This window comes from Rhinatrema bivittatum, chromosome 7 (assembly GCF_901001135.1).
Source record: "Rhinatrema bivittatum chromosome 7, aRhiBiv1.1, whole genome shotgun sequence".
NCBI classification, from domain to species: Eukaryota; Metazoa; Chordata; class Amphibia; order Gymnophiona; family Rhinatrematidae; genus Rhinatrema; species Rhinatrema bivittatum.
The window spans coordinates 181235415-181250625 of NC_042621.1; the positions used below are offsets into that span (position 1 = coordinate 181235415).

The 15211-nt window shown below is 43.7% G+C and overlaps 1 protein-coding gene across 5 annotated transcripts in view; it reads right to left on the minus strand.

Annotated features, from left to right (window-relative positions):
- TUBGCP2 (tubulin gamma complex associated protein 2) overlaps positions 1–15211 on the minus strand; it is a 158751-nt gene that overhangs the window by 142674 nt on the left and 866 nt on the right. The gene's annotated exons all lie outside the window — the stretch shown is intronic.

The window sequence follows — 15211 nt, forward strand, 5'->3', positions numbered from 1 at the left end:
CAGGGATGAGACGGTATGGTCTGAGATAAGCTGCATGAGGAAATTAACAAGGGATATAAAAATGAGACTAGTCATAAACATGGGACACATGCAAGCCTTTTTTGGATCATATAGATCAGAGAGAAAATTAAAAGGCAAAAAAAAAAAAAAAGATTAATATATCATGAAGGAGCATTGCCTAAACAAGCCTACATTGTGTCAGCAAGTTTATGTTCGATGAATAGTTGAAATTTCCTTTGAAACAGACAACTTGTGTCACTCAGGTTACTGGAACACTTAAATGATGCCTGCCTTGTACGGTTGCATAAAAGATTGTAAAACAGAAAATTATAAAAATAAAATATTGCATAATAAAGTGATACAAGTTTGGTTTTCATTTCACATCTCTGTTCTTCACAACATTTCATGAAATACTGAAGGCCAAAGAGGAGAGGAAAGAGAAACCCAATTACGCTGAAATGCTGCTGGGCATGTCAGTGCTCTTTTATACCTTCTACATAAAAGCAGCCAACAAGGAAATCCCTCCTTATTTCTTTTTCTTCTTTTCATCCCTCCACCTTTGACAATCCAAACCCCTTTCCAGAAGACATGCCCCGAGTAGCTCTCAGAACCTGTGACAGTTTAAAAGCTGGAGTAGCAACTCCTTCCAAGCAGCACACCCAGCACCTCTTGTTGGCTGACTGAGCCGTCATCCTCCCTATAATCACAGTGGTCTGATCCACAGAGGCAGGCAGCCCCAAATATTAACTTTGTGAAAGATGGTTTCCTGATAGTTCCATTACCAAAAAAAATTCCAAAGGAAAACACACTCTTAAAAAACTTCAAAGTTTAAATCTGCGTATTATCAAACTGGAGTACACCATCAAATGACTGCTGACACGGTAAGTTTCTCTGCATTCTTGGCAGCTATGCAGTGATCCATTCCTCTGTGGTAGACTGGGTTTGGAGCAGTTTTGATATGCTTAGATTCAAATGTCACAGCTGTCTGTGGTAAATAACAGTCCAAAGAACTCTTCATCTGCAAAAGTTCTATTCTATAAAACTGGAAGTCACCGCAAAACAAGAGGCTGTCGTCTCCAGAAGCGTATGCCCAGCAGGATAAGACTGGATCGCTAACAACAATGGCAGTCCTATCATTAGGAGTGCAGACTGCTGGGTCGCCACGAGGATCGCGTTGTTGTTTTTTTTTATTCTTAGATCTGATATGCCACCTTTCCCCACAGACTCAAAGTGGTAATGGGAACGTGCTGGCCTGCTGCAGAAACAGCAGATCCAATGCTTCACCTAGAAAGAATTTTAGAGAGCTGGGAAGGAGCCAGTTATCGTGTTACACGTGGGTAACAATGACAGGAAGATGCAGGAGGGAGATTCCGGAAGCTTCTAGATAGGGGACGACTGAAATCCAGAACCTCCAGGATTGCATTCTCAGAAATGCTCCCACTTCCACAGGAAGGCCCTACAGAGGCAGGCTGAGCTCCGTAATCTCAGTATGTGGATGAGACAATGGTGAACTAGATTTAGTAGGAACTGGGGAGTTTTAGGCAAAGAAGGAACTTATTCCAATGGGACTAAGCAAAATGGAATGCAACTGCTGGTGCTAAACATTAAAAAGGAGATACAGCAGTCTATAAACTTTAAAGGTCATAGAAGACAGCAGACAGTTGCTACGTAAGATGTGCATAATATGGAGTGAGATATCTTCACAGGACACTCTAATTTCCCTGTTTTTAGCCATATCTTGATAAAGAAGCTGTGGTTAAAGCCTAAGTAGCTCAAGTGGATTGAAAAGAAAAGCAAACATATGAATTATTCCATATTACCATAATCAACTGCTAATAAGCAGGTTGTGAACAGGAATAAGAATATTTTCAGGGGTCTACATGCAAATGCCAGATCTAACATTTAAGATTTTCAAGACTCTCGATCTTGGTATTCCAGCTAATCTGCATCTCCTATCTTGTAGAACTCCTTGCCTCTACAACTGAGATCTGCTACTTGCTATATTACACTCGGAAAACAGGTAAAAGCCTATTTATTTTCTCAAGCTTTTACGCTTGTATTTTTTTTTTTTATTTTACAGATTAGTTATTTTTGTTAATATATGGTTTCCTTTGTTGTACTACACCGAGATCTAGTTTTGGTTAGGTAAACTATAAATAATGATAAATAAGACTGTATGGGATTACATGAAGATTAGATAAAGGCATCTCAGCGACCTGCTGAAAAAGAGAATAACCAAAGGGACACTGACACCAGGGTACAAAATAAATCTAAATAAGAGAGCAGATCAAACTGGTGAGGAGGTTTGGGGGTGGTATTATATGTTAATGATGGCATGAGGTCAAACTGGATGAAAACTGTGCAGGAAAAACGGTATTCTGGAATCTCAAGGCACAGAAATTCCATGCATAACAGGGAAAGTATACAGTGGCTATAGTCAGTCTACACCCCCTTAAACATTTTTTATATTTTATATGTCAGACTTGCATGCATTTAAATGAGGATTTTTTTCCACTCATCAACATACCATACTCCACACCTTTCAGGGCCAACAGTGTTTTATTGGGGGACAAAGCATAAACCTATCCAAAAACCAAAACTGAAATCCAGCTGGATAAGTCTCCATCCCCTTGAACCAGTACTTGGCAGAAGCACCTTTGGCAGCAATTACAGCTGCTAATCTGCCGGGATAGGCCTTCGCCAACTTTGCACTCCTAGAATTGTCAATATTAGCTCATTTTTCTTTACAAAATTGTTCAAGTCCTGTCAAGATCCTGGGGGAGCGTTGATGGGACTGCAATTTTCAAGTCATGCCACTTATTTGATTGGATGGAGGTAAAAACTTTGACTGGGCCACTTCAGAACATTTATCTTTACTTCCTTAGCCATTCCATTTTAATGTTGATTGGGATGCAAGTTCACCTTTAAGGAATACAACAACCAAAACACACAGTTTTGGCATTCTTGCAGAAGGCGGCTTGCTTTTCTCAAGGCCTTTTCTCTAGTCACTGTCCCTTCTATCCCCCTCTCAGATAGGGAATCAGAAGAGGAGGGGGGGGGGGGAGAGAAGAGAGCCACTGTGTGACCTGTGTGCACACGTAAAACGTGCTTACAGCCCCATGCCGCCGACACCAGTGATATCTGGGGGGGAATCCCGGGCATCAGCCAACCTGGGTGCCACCACCAATAATCAGTGCTCCTGCTGCTCGAGGTGTGTGCACATACCTGGAAATTTTCAACCCTTCCCTTCTGTGTCCCTGCAGGCTGCCTGGGGGGAAAGGGGGGGGGGGGTGGGGGAGAAACAGGAGGCAAGAGCATGGATTACGGAGCAGAATGGTTCTTCTTTTCTTTGCTCTTTCCTGTCTATGCCAAACTCACCCCCCCTGCCCACTGCAGGGAACAGGAGGGGAGGAAGAAAGAACAGGAAGAGAAAGGCTGGATTAGGGAGTAGTGTGGTTCTTTTCTGGTCTATTCAGCCTGTTCCAACCTCAGCCTCACCACCTCACTTCCTGTTCCCTGCCTAGGAGGGGAGGGGCTGGAAAAGAAAGCCAAGGACTGTTCTCTGTTCAGTGACATTATTTACTCCTGGGGGGAATTCTGCATACTTTGCTATTGTGAACAATATACAAAATACATCACAGACTGAATAATTAATTTAAAATGTAATACAGAAAAGTTATTACTTAAAGATGCAGAGTTTTCAATATTTTGAGCAGAATTCCCCCAAAAGTACACTGTGTCACTTCCATCTCTCTCCCTATTTCCCCTGGACAGACCCTTTTCACTCTGCCCTCTCAGATCCCAACTCCTCCTCTTTCTTTCATCTCTCCTCTCCCCCTCCAGACTCAATCCCTTGAATTCTATCTCCACCCCAACCCTCCATTTCCAGAATTTGACCCCTCTCTCATACAGGCTTCCTCTGTGCCTCTCGTGCACACACACACATACTCACACAGGCTCCCTCTTTCTCACGTGCATACACACCCTCACTCAGGCGCCCTCTCTCATACACCCTCCCTCTCTCATGAAAGCACACACACCCTCACTCAGGCTCCTTCTCTCATACACATACACCCTCACTCAGACTCTCTCTCTTGCCTGCGCGCACACACACACACACACACACAGGTTACCTCTCTCTTGCATGCATGCACCCTCCCTCACACATGTAGACAAAATCTAATAACTCATACACACACCCTCACTCATACAGGTTCCCAGTCTCTCACTCAGATACACACTCTCTCACAATCTCTCCTTATATACAAAATCCTTCATACAGGCTCCCTCTCTGTCACACACACAAGGTCACACTTCCTCTCTCTCTCTCTCTTGCCTCTCTTGTTTGTCTTCTTTGGCTGTGAGCTGGATGAGCTCTACTCATGGCCCATTAGGCCTCATTGCTCTTCGACCGTGAGAGGGGTGGGCTCCGCTCATGGCTCACTGGGCCTTTGTCCAGATTCTGCACAAACAAATGCAAATTCTATGCAGGAGGGAAATTCTGCACTAATTCTGTGCTGCACAGAATTCCCCCAGGAGTAATTATCGCACTAGCCTTATGTGCCCGTGCCCATGCCTAGCCAGGGGGAGAGCACAGATGTCAGGGAAGATAGATAGAAAGAATGTGTGTGCTGATTACAGAGAGGGAGTCTGTTTGTGCATCTGTATATGCTAGTGTGAGAGAGAGAGAAAGAGTGGAAAGCTGTGGATCTAAGGGTGCCTGAGTGACACTCTTCCCCTTCCCCTTCCCAGGCCTCCATGCCACCTGTGTGAGCTGATACCTCTTTGCTCAGCCTTCCTCTGCCATTGCTTCCCTCCACTCCCACCTTTCCCAAATGATTTTCACACTTCAGCTCGCCACTCGTAACTTTCAACTATGCCACTGTTTTCCCTCTCCAGCAGCTGGCCAAAAACAGGATCTCAATCCCCTGAGTGGCTTTCACTATTAATGGAGGCCTTGCCTTTGCTGCCCAGGAGACACACTGTGTGACTGCATGGCTCTCACACATCCATACATTATTTTTATATGAAGGGGTTGGTAGTGAGATGTAAAGAGGCCACAGTAATATGTGAAGACCCAAGAAAAAAAAAATAAAAATATTCAGATAAATGTTTTCCCAAAGGCCATTAATGGAACACTCCTAAAGTTCCCTTTTGTGTTTTTATTATTGTGATTTTCTGCAACTTTATATATCACTACGAGAAGGAAGAGGATATGCGGGTGCATGTGGTAGTAGACGCAAATAGAGAGACATTGGCCCGAGGCCCAAAGATTCATAGTATGCTACTGGCTGATATCACTAAGAAGAGCTGACCACGTAAGAGGGGAGGGCGAAGGAAGAGGGAGAAGAATCAAGGGGCTGTAAAGAGTGCAGGCAGCTTAGGAGGGAAGGATGTGGAGTCAGACGAATGTCTACTGCCTTAAGGGAAATCAGCAAATTAGCAAATCATTGGCACTTATATTGCCAGTTTTAAGCAGGGCCACCACTTAGCTCCGTGTTATAAAGGAACAGGCTAATTCACCCTGATTTTATATCATTGCATGCAGGGACTTGCAGATCTGAGAGGCTGTGTTGGCATCATACTTTAGAAACCTTTATTTTCATTTATTTTTAATTTGCTTATCTTTATAATATCCATGTATTTGTGCTCATCCCTTCAGTATCCCGTAGGAGCAGAAGGGAGAGCTCCCGATCTAATGTTTTGTTTCACTATTTAAATTTTACCCTATGTGTCTTTATTTCAATTTTAAAATATAAGTGCACTAGTTCTTACCTTTTATTAATTTTTTATTCAAATACTCTGGCTCTTGGAGCTCCAGAAGAGGACTGACAACTACTCAGCCAGGCCACAAACTCTAAACCCCAAATGAACCCAAAAAACACCTGCTGCAGCCAAGTACATTTTTATGAGCGACTCATGTTCAGTTTTGGGTTTGGTTTTTTTTTACTACTCACTCCCTATTTGTTTAATTTTGGGCACAGGTTAACTTTTTCAGTAGGTTTTTCACAGTTAAAATAAATAAATAAAAATAAATAAATATTTGTTGTTATTTAATTAAATAAAATGTTCACATTTAAAAAGGGACCCCTTTTATTTTACAAGAAGCTGCTTCAACCTCAGTCCTCATTGCCTAAATCTTGAGAGACAGAATAGCCTGAGCAATGAGGAAGAAGCAATTTCAAAATGGGCTGCAGCAAAGCTGGATGGAATGGGGGGGGGGGGGGTGGGGAGTGCCAGCTAGAAGTCAATGCCAAAATCGAACATCCATCGACTTCTGGCTGGCATCCCTAAAACTGCAGCAACATCAGCGGCTGCAGCTGTTCCCCCCCCCCCCCCCCCCCGGCACCTCCAATGGCTGCACTCTCCCAAGAGTGCAGGTTCTGCTCCAGCAGCGACTCTTAATAAGATGATCCCTGCCACTGCTGCCCCAGCACTGTCAACCCCCCTTCGAGGAAATCTTCTCTATGGCCGTCACTACATTACCAGCCACCGTAAATGCCATTCCTGCCTCAGCTCCATCCATAGCTGAGGTAGCTGCTCTGTTGTGGGCTATAAAAGAAAATGCTTATTACCGACAGCTAGGAGAGAAAATCTTGCACCTCTGCCTCTTCACTACACTGAGAAACACAGGTTATGTTCATAAGAAGTCTGCAGAGCCCCCTCACACCTGGGAGGTGGTTGCATCACCAGCCTGAGATGGAAAGGGTCCCTGCTGCCGCCGCCGCCATTATACCAGGGCATGGGGCAGACAGGGATCACATCCCAATTCCTCCCTAGTCATCAAACCCACCTCGGCTGCTGTCAAACCACTTGCTAAATCCTATGCGGCGGTTCTACGAGGCACAGCAACTGGTGGCTCTGGGGAAAGGAAAGAAGGGCAGACCCAGCAGCTGGGTTCAAGAGTTAGGGCCCCCTCCCCAAATCCTTTAAAAAAACTTATAGGCAAGTGACACTTTCACATTAAAAAATTAATCAGCATTTTAACTTAAGTTCAGAAAATCCCCACAGCTTATCAAGAGTTTAATCATTCCCTTGTAGGCCACTACCAGATAAATAGTGAATACACTAATACATTAAAGGATCCTAATTGTACACATTCCTACTGCCATAGCAAATTAAAATTTAACTAGGAAGTGAAAAAATGTAAGATCAAGGCAGCAGTCCAACAGCAAAAGGGGGCCTCATAGTCTTTTGCGTTGAGTGTCACATGTATGATTTTTTACCCACCTGTGAGTTGTACATGTGATCCGGTGCAAATAGCTCCTGTCTCTCAGAGAATGAGTCTGATCTCTGGAGGCTAGAGGGGTAGACCTGGAGGAGCTGAGGCAGACAGAGGTATATAGATGAGACCTTCAGGGACATCGTAGCCAAGTCCCAACTCCAGTCTGGCAGCCCAGGTGCTGCCTTGGAGAAGGAAGGTTTCATGATCGGAGAGCATCAACCTGGTGCAGCAGGAAAGGATCCTGTAGCAAGGACCTGCTCTCCAGGTGGTGCAATGTCCTCTTGCACAGAGGATGCATCTCCCAGGGCTACTGCCCAGAAGGGAAGGGTTAGGTCGGCCATCATAGCTTGTGATTTGAATATTAGGAATGTAGACAACCAGGTGGCTTGTGGGTGTGAGGATTGCCTGGTAACATGCCTACCTGGTGCGAAGGTGGCAGACCTCACGGGTCACCTAAGTAGGATTTTAGACAGTGCTAGGGAGGAGCCGGCTGTCGTGGTACATGTGGGCACCAACAACATAGGAAAATGTGGGAGGGAGGTTCTAGAAGCCAAATTTAGGCTCTTAGGTAGAAAGCTTAAATCCAGAACCTCCAGGGTAGCATTCTCTGAAATGCTCTCTGTTCCACGAGCAGGTCCCCTGAGGCAGGCAGAGCTCCAGAGTCTCAATGTGGATGAGACGATGGTGCAAGGAAGAGGGATTCAGCTTTGTAAGGAACAGGGGAACCTTTTGGGGAAAAGGGGAGTCTTTTCAGAAGGGATGGACTCCACTTTAACCAGGATGGAACCAGGCTGCTGGCACTAACCTTTAAAAAGGAAATTGATTTCGTTTAAAAGCTGCCCTAAGGGGAATGCCAACAGTTGCTTAGCAGTGCATGGTTCGGAGAGAGGTATCTTTGAAGGACACTAATGAAGCATTAGAGTTAGGGTATCCCAACAGAAAGGTTCCAATAATAAGAAAAGTAGTCCAAGTGCCTATAAATCAAAAACTCATCTGAGCTAAAAGATTTTAATTTATCCCTGTCAACTGAAAAGAAGAATATTAATACAAACAAAAAACACACTTTGAAATGTTTGTATGCTAATGCCAGAAGTCTAAGAAGTAAGATGGGAGAATTAGAGTGTAAAGCAGTGAATGACAGACTTAATTGGCATCTCACAGACATGGTGGAAAGAGGATAACAAATGGGGTACTGGTATACTAGGGTACAAACTATATTGTAATGACAGACTGGAACATCTTGGTGGCGGTGTGGCGATTTATGTCCAGGATGGCATAGAGTCCAACAGGATAAAGATCCTGCATAAGACTAAATGAACACTTGAATCTTTATGGGTAGAAATCTTGTGTGTTGGGGAAAAGTATAGTGATAGGAGTATACTACCATCCACCTGGCCAAAATGGTGAGATGGACAATGAAATGCTAATAGAAATTAGGGAAGCCAACCAAATTGGTAGTGCAATAATGGGAGATTTCAATTACCCCAAATTTGACTGGGTAAGTGAAACATCAGGACATGCTGGAGAGATAAAGTTCTTGGATGGAATAAATGACAGTTTTATGGAGCAATTAGTTCAGGAACAGACAAAAGAGGGAGCAATTTTAGATCTAATTCTCAGTGGAGGGCAGGATTTGATGAGAGAGGTAATGATGGTAAGACCGCTTGGCAATAGTGATCATATGATCAAATTTGAATTAATGACTGGAAGGGGGACAGTAAGTAAATCCACAGCTCTAGCACTAAGCTTTCAAAAGGGAAACTTTGATAAAATGAGAAAAATAGATAAAAAGAAAAAAGAAAGGTACAGCTACAAAGCTGCCACAGGCGTGGACATTGTTAACAAATACAGTCTTAGAAGTGCAGTCCAGATGTATTCCATGCATTAAGAAAGGTGGACGGAAGGTCAAATGAATCCCAGCATGGCTAAAAAGTGAAGTGAAAGAAGCTATTTTAGGCAAAAGATCTTCATTCAAAAATTGGAAGGATCTATCAGAAGAAAATAGGATAAAAGCATAAGCATTGGCAAGTTAAATGTAAGATATTGATAAGACAGGCTAAGAGAGAATTTGAAAAGAAGTTGGATATAGAGGCAGAAACTCATAATAAAAACTTTTTAAATATATCCGAAGCAGAAAGCCTGCGAGGGAGCTGGTTGGACCATTCGATGATCGAGGCGTTAAAGGGGCAGTTAGGAAAGAAAAGGCCATCATAGCAAGATTAAACAGCTTCTTTGCTTCGGTGTTTACTGAAGAAGGTATTAGGGAGATACCCGTTCCAGAGACGGTTTTGAAGGGTGATGATTCAGATGAACTGAACCAAATCTCGGTGAACGGGAAGCTGTGGTAGGCCAGATTGACAAACTGAAGAATAGTAAATCACCTGGACCGGATGGTATACACCCCAGGGTTCTGAAAGAACTAAAAAATGAAATTTCAGACCTATTAGTAAAAATTTGTAAACTATCATTAAAATCACCCATTGTACCTGAAGACTGGAGGGTAGCAAATGTAACCCCAATATTTAAAAAGGGCTCCAGGGGTGATCTGGGAAACTACAGACCAGTAAACCTGACTTCAGTGCCGAGAAATATCGTGGAAAGTGTTCTAAATATCAAAATCACAGAACATATAGAAAGACATGGTTTAATGGAACAAAGTCAGCATGGCTTTACCCAAGGCAAGTCTTGCCTCACAAATCTACTTCACATTTTTTAAGGAGTTAATAAACATGTGGATAAAGGTGAACTGGTAGATGTAGTGTATTTGGATTTTCAGAAGGCATCTGACAAATTTCCTCATGAGAGGCTTCTAGGAAAAGTAAAAAGTCATGGGATAGGTGGCGATGTCCTTTTGTGGATTACAAACTGGCTAAAAGACAGGAAACAGTAGGATTAAATGGACAATTTTCTCAGTGAAAGGGCGTGGGCAGTGGAATGTCTCAGGGATCTGTACTGGGACCCGTACTTTTCAATATATTTATAAATGATCTGGAAAGAAATACGACAAGTAAGGTAATCAAATTTGCAGATGATACAAAATTATTCAGAGTAGTTAAATCACAAGCGGATTGTGATAAATTGCAGGAAGACCTTGTGAGACTGGAAAATTGGGCATCCAAATGGCAGATTAAATTTAATGTGGATAAGTGCAAGGTGAGGCATATAGGGAAAAATAACCCATGCTGTAGTTACACGATGTTAGGTCCCATATTAGGAGCTACCACCCAAGAAAGAGATCTAGGCATCATAGTGGATAACACATTGAAATCATCAGTTCAGTGTGCTGTGGCAGTCAAAAAAGCAAACAATGTTAAGAATTAGGAAGGGAATGGTGAATAAAACAGAAAATGTCATAATGCCTCTATATCGCTCCATGGTGAGACCACACCTTGAATACTGTGTACAATTCTGGTCGCATCTCAAAAAAGATATAGTTGCAATGGAGAAGGTACAGAGAAGGACAACCAAAATGATAAAGGGAATGGAACAGCTCCCCCATGAGGAAAGACTAAAGAGGTTAGGACTTTTCAGCTTGGAGAAGAGACAGCTGAGGGGGGATATGATAGAGGTGTTTAAAATCATGAGAGGTCAGGAACGGGTCAATGTGAATCGGTATTTACTCTTTCGGATAATAGAAAGACTTGGGGGCACTCCATGCAGTTAGCATGTGGCACATTTAAAACTAAATCGGAGAAAGTTCTTTTTCACTCAACGCACAATTAAACTCTGGAATTTGTTGCCAGAGGATGTGGTTAGTGCAGATAGTATAGCTGTGTTTAAAAAAGGATTGGATAAGTTCTTGGAGGAGAAGTCCATTACCTGCTATTAATTAAGTTGACTTAGAAAATAGCCACTGCTATTACTAGCAACGGTAACATGGAATAGACTTAGTTTTTGGGTTCTTGCCAGGTTCTTATGGCCTGGATTGGCCACTGTTGGAAACAGGATGCTGGGCTTGATGGACCCTTGATCTGACCCAGTATGGCATGTTCTTATGCCTGTCCAGCTCTACCAGCATCAGCAGGGACATCAACTGCTCCTCTACTTTTCAGCAGATGAAGCAGGGAAAACCTCTGGAGTGGAGTAGCAGCCTAATAATTAGAACGTCAGGCCATGAAGGAGGAAGGCCAGAGTTCAAGCCCGGCTGCTACTCCTTTTGACCTTGGGCAAGTCACTTTACCCTCTTGACTCAGGTACGAACTTAGGGAAATACTTACAGTATGTGAATATAATCTGCTTTGAAATGCTGAAAACTGGAATGTAAAATAAACTCAGCTCTTTCCAAGGAAGAACGGAAGCAAGAGAAACAGGCTGAACCACCACCTTGCCTATCACTGCTGTATCCCCAACCAACCCCCTACAGAAGAAACATCTAATGCTCCTGATCCTGTCTCTGTTCACTCTCTCCTAGACAACACTTCTACGGAGGAGAAGGGGAGCATAACCCATGGGAAGATGGAGAGCACTGAGACAGGGCTAGAATAGGTGCTGAGTAAATGTACAGGGGCGGAAAACCTGCTCCCCAAGTCAAGATGAGGATGCTGGTCCTTTATGGGACTGGATCCAGAAGATCCAGGCCCAATTACAAGCAAGGGCCAGGATATGGAGCTTGAAATATCAGACCCCTTAGCAGTTACAAAATCTGTGGTTCAATCCCTGGAACACAACTTTTTTGGGTAAAGAAAGTCCCCTAGCAGATCCCCTTTGGGGAAAATACCCTCATGGGAGTGAAGAATCCTCTCTTTCCCCCAGTCTGGTAGGATTGCCAAGGCAAACTCTTGGCCCTCTCTCCAGCCACCACCAGCCAGTTAATGCGTCTCTGAGCTTTAAGCGGCTAAGAAAGAGGGGGAGAATCCCTCGGGATTACCACCTGGCCAAGGTGAGGAGCCAGGCCTGACTCCGGTTACAGATACCTGGGTCAAGTTACTCAGTAAAGCCAATTCAACCTCAGATGAGGTGGAGCCAGAGACCCTCATAGACCCCTGACCTAGCCATTGAGAATGACTCCATGGAGACATACATTACCAGGGTGCCAGAGGGAGAGGAAACAATACCTGCAGCCTCCTAGCAGGTTGCTCCTCCCCTCACTATTGGGTCTCCCAAGGCCACAGCAATGACAACTATAACCCCTCCAGCTCAACTAATGAAGATGGTCCTCATCACGTTGCTGGAGGCATTCTACTCAGGTCCCTCACACACACATCTTGGGACAGTGAGGGACCACTTAAAGCTGAGGATGAAGTCTCTCCCTGATCCCAAGAGTTTTGAAATCCTTGGCATCAGGGAGGTAAAGGATGGTGACCAATCAGATGAGAAGTTCGTAGGTAGTGCAGAGCCTCTGCTCATGTTCTGATCCTCCACCTGAATGAGGGAGGACACAGTCTGGTGTGAGTCCAAAGCCATGTCTACACCTTTTGCCTCCAGATCCTGCATGCCCACCCCGCATTGGCACATACAAGCCTGTTACTTCCTTCACAAGTTGCAGAATCTACAACATGACTGGCAGCTTTATTGTATTCATCCAGGGACCTCACAAGGCTGCCAGTTTTCTATCAAGATCTGCTAAGAATCCAGAATGTAATCTCCATAATGAGGCCCCAGTGATCACGAGTGTGGCCTTTCTAGCCAAGCCTATGCTCTTTAAGTCTTGCCTAGTTGCAAGCAAGCTCGAGTCCGCCATGGTTTTTGATCACCTAATTTTGGCCAGAATCTCTACAGTCATGGATCTCCTAGACTACAATTGACTTGAGTGGGTAACTCCTTCCACATCTAATGATCTGGGAACCACTCATATCACTAGTCATTTGCTGCAGGAGATCAAAGATGCTCTATCTCCCAAACAACGCACCTTACTCAAGGGGGTTCTGCAGACCGGAGGTAGCCATGCACCACCATCCACAGAACCTCCAGATCTCCTCATTGGATCAAATCCCCCTCAGCTTCTTCATCCTGAGAACCTCACCAGGTTGTCAGAGTTCATCCCAACACATATCTCCATTGCATCGAGGCAGATACATTACTTACTCGTATTAGACACTATGCAATTCCTCACCCTTATCTCCTACCCAGGCACCATGGTCTGTCTTCACTGTATATTTGAAAATATGTATATATGTTTCCTTGTATTGCTGTTACTCTGTATAATTTTATTGATATTGCATAGCTTGGTTCTCTACTTGATGCAGAGCTCTCCCCCGCAATCAGTTGTCTTTTGAATGATTCTAAGCTCCTTACTGAATCTTTCCTGTTTTGCTTTGTTTCGCCTGCTCTCATTGGTCCCTTGCCACTAGGAATATCTTGGACAGTTTGCCTCCTTTGATTTTCTTCAGTTGGAACTAGCCTCTCTGCAGCATCTCTTACTCCTGTTTCAAGCTAAGCAGAAGCATTGCTTTTCACCATTCACATTCTACAGCTTCTATCTCAGCTCTAGTTGCCTTCTTCGGACTACTGAACTTCCAGACAGAACTTTTCACAGCCGTAATAGTCTCCTTTCTGTCCGGCTACTCTTGATGCCTTCTCAATCTGTAAGTGTTGAACTATTCATCATTCAGATAAATGTTATTTCGCATTCAAGAGCGAGTTTTCTCTATTTTTTTAAGCTGGGAATAAGGTTTAACTGATTGTCTAGTACTCAAGCTAACAGATTGCAAGCAAAGGACAATACATACCATCTGGCAAGATGTTTTCCCACCATCTGAGGGAGAGGACCCCCAGTGCATATCTTTCTACTCTCAGCTGATTCCAAGGTCCACTATGGACTTAAGCTGGAGGATCTTGCATGGTGCTGCAAGTCTGGGTGAGTTCTAGTCAAGATTCACGAACTCCTCACTCTCCTGTGGGAGGACAGAGTCTGTGTTCCACCACATTGCAGCCCTTTTTTGTTTTGTTAAAGAACCTGCTGATGCAATTCTGGCTTCATTTCTCCCTGCATCTGTTTATTTTCTGGCACACCACATCTAAGATTCCACCACACTGGGAAAAGGCTCTCCTCCTGGCTCTTGCAAAAAGATAGCCATCTATAAGACCAGGAGGTTGCGCTTGAATGGGGAGACACCCATAGACTGTGGCACCTGTTCTGGGCGATAGTGTGCTCTTGAATCTCAACAGAGCACTATAATCGCTGTCCCTACTGACTCGGTGGATGCCTTTGCCCTCCAGTGGGCACTAAATGGTGTGCTCTGCTAAGCTCCTCTCCCCCCAGATTTTGTTTTGCAGATGAATGTTTAATTTTCCTCATGCAGTGTATTTCATCTTTTATTTGCAAACCCTTTATTACTGGGTTTTTGTTTATACTGACTTCGGATTGGTTCTTTTTTTAGTTCCCTAATTTTCTTCCACTACCATGGTTCCATTTGAGACAGTTTAAAATACATCCGATTTTCTTAGGTAAATCAAAGGGGCAATCAAAACTGTAAGTCTCTGCATGCAACAGGGTAAAAGCAGAACCAAGTTAACATGTTGCCACCTGGCTCCATATCATAAGAAACACTAGTTTTAAGGTCCTGCCCACAATCAGCTTCCCTTCAGCAAAGCTGGCCAAATATTCAGTTAGTAAGCCTACAACTACTCAACCAGAAAAATGCAGTTAAATCAATAGCATAACACACCCTGTAATATTAAAAATACAGATTTTCAGTTCGCAATGTTATTGTGAGTAATGTAATTGTTTCAACAAATACCAGCGCCAACTGCACATAAGCTTGTAACTAGCAAGGAGTTCTGGCCGCATCATGAGTGGAGGAGTAAGCTAGTGTTAGAGCAGCAGGCTATGTAAAACCAGGGTTCAAATCTCACTGCCACTGCTTGTAACTTTGGGCAAGTCACTTTACCCTCCATTGCCTCAGGTACAAACTTAGGGGCTTATCTATAAAAGGCTCTCTCCTATTTTGTGTCTATGGTAAAAATGCTTAGTAAATGACCCCCTAAGATTGTAAACCCTCTGGGGATAGGAAAATGCCAACAATACTGAATGTAATCACTTTGAAG